Here is a 9,028-nt window from a genome sequence, read left to right on the forward strand (position 1 = left end):
TATATATAGAGTGACATCATTTCATTGTATTACACTGTAAAAAATTTGCGAAGTGAACGCGGAGTGAATGAAGAGTGAATGATTTTTAATTGATTCACTCCCAGCGGGAGTGATATTTACTCTGAGAAGGAGTTAATTTTTATTAATAATAAAATTCACTCTGCATTCACTCCCAAAATAAATGAATTTAGAAATAAATAAATTTTTGTAAAGAAAATATTTTTATAAACCCTTTTTATATTTAATTATTAAAAATTTAATTTATTATTTTTAATAATATTTCATTTTAATTATTATTATAATTTTTTTATTTAGGTCATTCCACGTCAAATCGACCAATAGTTGGACTCGATCCCTTTCGGTTTGGACAAATTTTGGTCAGAAGTTTTCTTTTATCTTATAACGAAGTTCTGCCAAAGGAAAAAAATTAAAAAAATTTTTTTCAAAAGTTATGCAAAATCCAAAATTTCACTATTTTCCATATTTTTTAAACTTATGTTTTAAAAATCTCGAAAACTATTGCAATTAAAAAAATCGCATTGAGGAAGTTTCAAAGGGGATATACTTGGGGCTTTTAAAAAAAAAAATTTCCGAAAAAAAATTTTAAAAAATCTCCAATTTGTGAAATTTTTTTTTTTAACAAATTTCAAAAATTCATACTTTTGAAAAAACAAAAAACACAGTTCCAAAAATTTCAGGATCTTTTAAGATTGGTACAAGGTAGTACACGAAAAAATTTGAGCCAAAAATTTATTGTCGACGGTCAATTTTGACAATTTTCAATAATTCAAAAATTCAAAGATTTCACAAATCCTTTAGGATAAGAGAAAACTTCTGACCAAAATTTGTCCAAATCGAAAGGGGTCGAGTCCAACTATTGGTCGATTTGACGTGGAATGACTCTTATAGTAAATTAATTTTGAGATTTTTTTTGTAGAACGAAAATTCATCCTTATTTTATTTATTTTAAAAATTCCGAACGCGGATGTTTTTCGAAGTGAAATTCGAAATCACTCTGAAATCACTCCGCAAATAAAAACTCCGGATTCACTCCCTACGCGGAATGATTAATTACTTCACTCCGGAACTTCGAGTGATGGGAGTGAAATTCACTCCCGATTCACTCCGGATTTTTTACAATGTATTGGCAAGTGTCATTTTTAATTAAACTGCGGAACTGAAAACTCGATAAAGCCGAAAAATAAAAAAAAAATAAAGGAGAAAACAGCAGGACAAAGTGTCAACAATGTAATTTACTTCAAGTATTTAGTAAATACAAAGGGCAGCAAGAAATAAAGATAGACAAGAAGTAAACACCCCGAAGCATTCACTCCTCTGTACACAATGCTGGTTAACCTTCCAAGCACATGTTTTGTGTATACCTCGATGTATTCGTGTTTGTATTTGTTGTTGTAGTTGTATATATGAGAAAATCTATTGCTCAAGTTTTATCAGCTCGTAACAATCTGGATCGGCGATGGAAATTAATGAAAAAATATAAAGAAAATCTACCGAACACAATCTGTGAATAAATAAAAAATAGTCCAGAGTAATCAAGAAACCATTAAAGTTCATTAGTATTGGATATAAAAAATGGCGTATGTAAATGTGCGTGTTCGTTTAACGGCACATTTTTTAACGTTAAAGTTATTAGTGTCAGTAAAGGCAGCTCGAAGAAGTGTGGGGGTGTAAGTGATCAGCAACAGCAATCTTTTATCTATGAAATCACGAGAGAAACCTTTAATTTTTCTAAGCGTATGGACAATTCGTTAGGGTAAATCTAATCATTCACTTCGTGTCATGTTGTGCAGGTTGTTAAGATCCTATCGCTAATTTCTCGCAATTTTTCATAAGAGACACGCGCGTGTTAATAGACACATAAGCTGGAAAGATGTTGACCCACTGAAGCGACTTGTTAATATGTATAGATCATTTATATTTTTTTTTATCTTTCATGATTGCTTGTGCTGACATAATGAATAAATTTATTTTACTGGGTAGTGTTTATAAATTATACATTAAAAAATTAGTTATTCTGGAAATGAATGGTTTTTAAATGACACACTGGAAAATATAAAGAGCTTCAGTGAGATTCAATAAGAAAAATTTATTAAAATTTTACGCACAATATTGAAATTCATTATTATGAATTCAATGTTGCTATAAATTTTTGTGAAACATAAATTATAAGAAAAAATTGAGCATCCAATTTCTGATGTATTATTTTAAATTTCACAAGTATTATTTTAAATAAAAATTTCTCATAAAAAAAATAAACAATCCAAAATTGACTCCCCGTAAAACAAATTTATACTGACAATATTAAGCTAATGATTTCCAAATACCATTTAACTGGAAATGTTTGCAAATATTTTAGCATGTATTGAACTAGTCACTCAATTAATTAACGTACACTGAAAAAAAAGTTTTTTTTCTACCAAGGAAATGTTTCCTTATGGTTAAAAAACTGGTATTCTTATGGTTAAAATACGAAAGTTTTTTAACTATAAGAATACCGTTTTCTCACTGTCAAAAAACTAGCCTTATAATAAAGCGTGGTATTTTAAGGTTAAGAATACCAGTTTTTTTATATCAAGAAAACTCGGGAAAAAATTTAGTCTTCTCCAGGCGGAAAGTGGCAACTTTCGGCCCGCTGCGCTAAACGAAATTGCCGCTTTCCGCCTCTGTCGGACAGAAAAATTAGTATACCCTATGGCAGGAAAATAATAAATATCTCAGATCACATATGTCGACCTCGGCTTCGCCTCGGGCAACATATATGTGTTCTGAGGCGGACATTTCTCATTTTCTTGCCACAGGTGTGTAATATACTATAGTATTCTAGGTGGAAATAGTATTTTTCTTACCTAGGGCAGGAAAATAAGAAATGTCTCAGATTACATGTAATTGTTGACCGAGGCGAAGCCGAGATCGACAAACATGTGATCTGAGGCTTTCTTATTTCCTGCCCGTGGTGAGAATACTATTTTTCTCCTCGACGAAGGCGGAAAGCGGCAACTTAGTTTAGCGCAGCGGGACGAAAGTTGTCACTTTCCGCCCGGAGGGCAAAAAAAAAATTTTCTTATTACGCCGGTCAAAAGTACGGGGTTCCCGCTGCGATTTTACGGCAGAAAGCCTCAGTTTTATGCCGTGATCAAGTCGCGCATGCGCCCTACGACAGGGAGCCGAAATAATGTATTAATGCACTGACAACGAGACACGAGGCGGCAGAAAGTCCGAAAGTCGGTAGTCGCGCTCACTCTATTACTTATGTTTATAAACCTAACCTTACTTGTGATTGTTATGAATATATCTATCTTATTATGTGTCGATGATTTTAAGTTGAAACTAAGTTAATTAGCGAAAATAAATATTTATTTTAATGAAATGAGACTTATTAACTATTTAAATTACAAAAAAAAAAAACGAGAAATATTCTTCATTCTGATAGATATTTTCAAATAAATAAATTCATTATTGAACAAATAATTATTTAAAAAAATACACAAACAGATTTTTTTCTTAATTTTTTTTCTATGCATTTTACGATTATTATTTCATTTTTTTGTTTTTTTCTATTCTTAAAATCAGAGTTAATTTATAATATATTTATAACTTTAAATTTATTAAATTAAATTAAGATCTTTTCTCAAAAGAAAGTATTAATATGATAGATTATAAATTAATATTTTTATTGACAGGTGTATTCGATACTCGCTTCGCTCGTGCCGCAAATGTCGGGGGCAGGCATCAATTTTTTTTCAAAGCAATTTTTTGCGTACTTTCGACCGGATAGCAAGAAAACTAGTATACATTACACTTGTAGTGTAATATACTATTTTTTTCAGTATATAAAGTAAATTACGAAATATCAATTAATAATTAGAAATATATTAATGGTAGTAAAATAAACAATCGTAAATACGGAATAATGTTTCAATATATTAAATATTGCACGTTATATATAAATAATGTAATAGATTATAATTTATAATAGATTGTATATCAGTGACAGAGTATACATAGGGTGTATACCTGAGGGTCACGTTCGTTTAATATAATAAATCGAACACGCTAATGAAGAGTCGGTGACCTGTAGCGATGGTGTATACTATAAATTCTTCAACTACCCCAGTAGAGTTTACGGCTGAAGTCATCTCCCCTTCATACAGTCCATGAGCTGTTGTTAGGACAGCATATTGGAAATTACTGCGGGTACATCCTCATTAAACAGTAATGACAATATCATGTACACTCAATCTATATGCGTAATACTGATGAATCTTCTCTACTCGTTAAATTTACAGATTTGATAGCAAGGGCGGTCTGAGTGAACGCCTCTGATTCTATCCAAACCACAAAGGCCCTCGAATCACATCGCATCATGTCTATTTAGAGATTCTCTTGCCATAAGAGAAGGATTCGTTTGTAAGCTGCTTACAGAGGTTCTCCTTCCTCGAAGCGTATAACTCTGTCCTGCCATGCCCATCAAAGCTTTCAAAGCATGAATTAAGCTTGTAAGAACTTGTTTCATAAAACGTTTTTATTTTTTAAGTAAATATACCGTTTATCACAAAAAATTAAAATGTTTTACATCTCTATGAAAAAATATTACGATATGGTCATACATAATAATGACCATATATAATTTTTCAACCAAATGTTGTGTTGAAAATTTCCGGCAGAGTGCGCATGGTCGCTAAGTCGTCTTATTACAGAATAGTTAAATCTAAGGTTTTAAGTTTTAAAACAAAAACATTTTTTTTACTTTCATAAGTGGCCTGACTTATGATATTTTCCTTTATAAAAAATATTAATTTTGAAAAAATTTTTTAAGCTGGTCGAAAGTACATTAATTAATTTCATTTTTATGAGCACTTTTTTCATTAACTTCACAACAGTTACTTGAAAGTAATTCACTTTTCTAATCAAAGGGTAATCAAAACTCTTTCTAACATCTCGTATAAATTACTTGGCACATAATATAATCAGTCTAATAGAAAATAAAAAAAAATCTGTCCTATAAAACTGCAGTACCAATATAAAATAATATATACATCAACAACAGTTTGTTTGAAAATGAGCAAACTCGTTATTTATTGACAAAAAAAAAGAACTGAAAAGTAACTTTTTGACTTTCAACTCCTCATTTACTTGTATCAAGTTGGACAGTAATTCTGTTTATTTCAGGTCAAAATAAATATTAAAACTTCACGCTGGAGTAATTTTATTTGAGTTTTAATTTATTGAATGGCTTTTTATTTCATCGACCAAACATTGAACCACTCAAACTACATAAAATATTATTGGAAATAATAAAGCTTGTGCTAAAGAAGTTGTTTAAATATTGTCAAAGAACATATCGTAAATTTTCATACAAGTATGACAATATTTATCCCAAAAATTTATCCATATAAAAATTTTATAGCAGAAGAAATTCCGATTGCTCATATGTGATCAATGATCGGCTACAAAATTAATAACTTTCAACTGCAATATGCAATATTTATATTTTTGTGTAGATGTAGTCACATGTAATGCTTCCATTACGCATGATTGGATATTTAAAGCAGCTTTAATTACTGCCTCCTGCCTCGTATATAACCGTTATGTGGATACAGATTACGGATCTCCAAAAGCCAAGTGCCATGGTCAATCACTAAAGAGATTTAATCGAAATTTACCTCCAGGCATAACACTGAATTCTCTGAACCAATAGAAACACTGACATTCAGAGAGATTTGCACAGTAAGAGTTTATTTGTGCATATATAAACACATATGGATTGCATAGATGTGGATGAGAATGTGTTTGATATGTATATTGAGAATGGACGGCACTCTCAGTACTCTACAGTAAAGCTAATTAATCTTATCACTAATTAATTTCCGCGGGTTATTCTACAGACTGAACCCTGTGATGGGTACATTCGAAACAGACGGATGCATATAATTGCGAAACTGATGAAATCTCAGTTCCACCCTTCTCCATCTCAGATTTCTGCGGTGTAGATGTTTCTCATTCGTGAATGGCTTAGCATCAGCACACTGATAAAAAAATTGACTTGACTCAAGAGCCAAACTCTTGAACCAAGAATACTATTTTGAAGAAAATGATTTTCTTGAATCAAGAGAATAAACTCTTGAGCTAAGGAATTATTCTTGATTTAAGAAAATTTTTTTGAGTCAAGAATTTATTCTCTTGATTCAAGAAAATCATTTTCTTCAAAATGTAATTCTTGGTTCAAGAGTTTGGCTCTTGAGTCGAGTCAATTTTTTTATCAATGTAATACTGTTCAGTAGTCATTAACATAAAGCAATAATCAGATCGAAGTATTATCAAATTTCAAATTTATATTTCAGGACAAACATGAATAATTTTCTGAATATTGACATTGTAATAAGATGTATGTTTGATCTTAAAAAACGCTATAAAATATACACTTCAATCAGTGATTTCAAAGTTTTAATTTTTTTTTTAAAGTTACCGTATCATAAAAAGAAGAAGAAAGCAATATGCCCGTGTTTCAATAACTTTCATTATTTTTTGCCCAGAATGTGAGTCAAAGTTTAATCTTACCTCATACCTCGTGCCTAACTAATACCGCGCTGATGTCCCTCATTTATTCCAATGGATAAAAAAAAAAAAAATAAACTCGCTCCTGTTTTTTTCCAGTTACTGCGCACTCATCAGCTTGGTATCCTTTTGTCATTCGTAAAACTTTCATATTTGCTATCTCATACGGATATACTTGCTTAGTACTGAAACTCTGTATGAAATTTTTCTGTCAGAGAAAAAATTAACAAAGTCACGCCTGAATTTTTACTTTCAGTGCTCCACGATTTTTATCAATGCAAACGGTGAAATTTCAGCTTTACGATAATTAACAAAAAAATTCATCTGGCTTAAACTCCGACAATGAAAAGTTTGAATTATTCATACCAACAGAAAATATTTAAAAGTAAAAATATCCAACTATTCATATTTATTCGATAAAGTTATTATTATTATTATTATTAACATTTTTTTTCTATTTGAACCATTTATACGTATGGTGAAAATAAAATATATATTAATTATTATCATTAAAATGTTAAAATATGGTAATAAACCAAAAGTTTATCGTTCGGCTTTAGCAAATTTTCCACAATGTCACTCAGTCATAATTTAAATCTGGTGCATATGCATCATAATGTGAGATTTACTCGGAAAATGTGCATGGTATTACTTGTTTGTGTACAAACCACATTTTCGATGTATTTCAAAGTGTACAGTACGGCTTCCATAAACATATAACATCAGCACAGATAATATAATAGCTATGTATGTGTATTATGTGTATGTGGATGGCAAAGCATGGCAGGTGGAAAAGTACGAGGAGGTCGGTAATCCCCAGGCCAATGTGTTCTGCAGCGTACTCTCATCTCTGGTCTGCTCTGCTCCGGCATAGTCTACTTGGTCACACTGGGCGCGTGATTCATATACGTATTTTCACAATGAACACCCGTACTGAGTAAAATGTAACCCCATCTGATATATAGAAGAGGCATTACACACTAACGTATATGGTTGATGTAGCGTCTCGTAATAACGTTGTGATACGAAATGACTCGACTCATGAGCATGAGAGGAGAAGAGAAGAGCCCAAAGTCCATGCACTCTACACTCCCCTGTTTCTGCTATTATCTATACTACTGTAGGGGGATGAAGCTAGTGGCTGTAAGATGTGCAGGACCCTTGCTATACCTTAACGTCCTTGCTATACTTGAGAGGCATTAAGAGAAGGACCAGGGCAAGAAGCTGAAGAAGAAAAAGAGAGCAGACTTGTTACACACGTCTTAGTCTACTCTAACGCGTTCTAGAGACCCCGGTTATATCCATTCCAGCAACTTAGGTACGACCTCATTTACTGCTTTTACACTGGTTATGTACTTGAGACATTTCACATACCGTAGAATTGCCAATCTCGAATCGCTCGTTAGCTTCTATTTCTTTTTTCTATTCCACATAATACACCGACAAAATAACCTCGGTATTGTTATTTCACAGCTTGATTAAGCCCATTTATACCTGCTATTTGACGTTTTATGAAGATGTTCCATTTAATATATGATCTAATGATTTTAAAAATAGACTATGTACGACGAAAAAAAATTTTATTACATTTTTTTTTTAATGTTTATATCAATTAACATGTAAAATTAAAAAAAAATTGATTTTGTATGTTATAAAACTGAAAACGAATTTCATATAAGCTCTTCAGAAGAGTAAAAAAAAAGTCTAATAATATTAAAATTAGTCTAAATTGGTCTAATAATTAATAGTATAAAAACCATCTTTATTTTAAGAGTTAATACCGTAAGGTTAACTCTTTTGTAACGAGACGATTCAGCAATCAAGCGCCCTCCATCTGAGATTTTAAACACTTTATTTGATCGAAAGTCTGATCGAAAAATTATAAGTAGGTATAATAAGCCAGATACGGCTTGACGGACAATTTTCATATCAAGCTGTACATAGGTATATCAGGACATCAAAAATTATATAATTTGTTATCAAGTGTTTTATCATTTCCATTGATATTTTCGATGAATACATTAAATCAAAGACCGAAAACAATATTTTTTAAACCAATTACTATAAATTTTATTTTAATAGAGAAATTTAATTTCTGTTAAAAATTTCCACTTTAAACACTTAAATATTAAATTATACTGCTCTTTTAATTTCTGAATTGCCAATATTTAATTAATAAAAAAAAAAATGCATGGTTCTATAAAAATTTCCATACAAAAAAAGCTTGTTATCCATGCGAGTAGATTAATGTTTCAGTATAAAAAAATGTTATACCTCTGTATCTTTATTACGTTTTTGATTCATGACAAGTAGAAGGTAACAGCCGAAAAAAATGCACCTGTAAAAAAAGGTGCTTCATCATCGCGAAACGAAATTATTAATTAAGTGTTATTGACGTGTCATAAACAAACAATTTAGAGTGCAGCGCAGTGTGATCAAGTTAATAAAAAAA

This window comes from Cotesia glomerata, linkage group LG1 (assembly GCF_020080835.1).
Source record: "Cotesia glomerata isolate CgM1 linkage group LG1, MPM_Cglom_v2.3, whole genome shotgun sequence".
In the NCBI taxonomy this organism is placed as follows: Eukaryota; Metazoa; Arthropoda; class Insecta; order Hymenoptera; family Braconidae; genus Cotesia; species Cotesia glomerata.